The following is a 393-nucleotide window of genomic DNA, read 5'->3' as shown; positions in this document are numbered from 1 at the left end:
TAATTCTTAAGTGCTTTACCTTTCAAACTAATAGGGCGTGTGTTAACCAATTCATCGTAAATAACTATCACAAAAACGTTCACATACCGCATGCATATAGGTCACATTATACATATGACCAGGTAAGGCCCAGCATGGGAAAAGTCGTGTCGTTTATGCTCGAGTGGGGTCCGTGAGTGACGCATACAGCCCGTATCGAGAGTACATAATGTTGTCCAATTCGCCAGGGCATCAACTCATATATCCTTAAATAGGGCCCATGTTGGAGACTGTTCGGCCCTAAATGGTAATTACAACATGACGCCTGGTTCATCCCAGGATCTCGTTACCCAGATTTGATACGGACTATAGCTTGAGTAACGAGACGTGAAGCCAGACCACACGTACTCTTTA

The sequence above is a fragment of the Haliotis asinina genome, chromosome 2 (genome assembly GCF_037392515.1).
Source record: "Haliotis asinina isolate JCU_RB_2024 chromosome 2, JCU_Hal_asi_v2, whole genome shotgun sequence".
In the NCBI taxonomy this organism is placed as follows: domain Eukaryota; kingdom Metazoa; phylum Mollusca; class Gastropoda; order Lepetellida; family Haliotidae; genus Haliotis; species Haliotis asinina.
Note: the sequence above shows the minus strand (reverse complement) of the source record.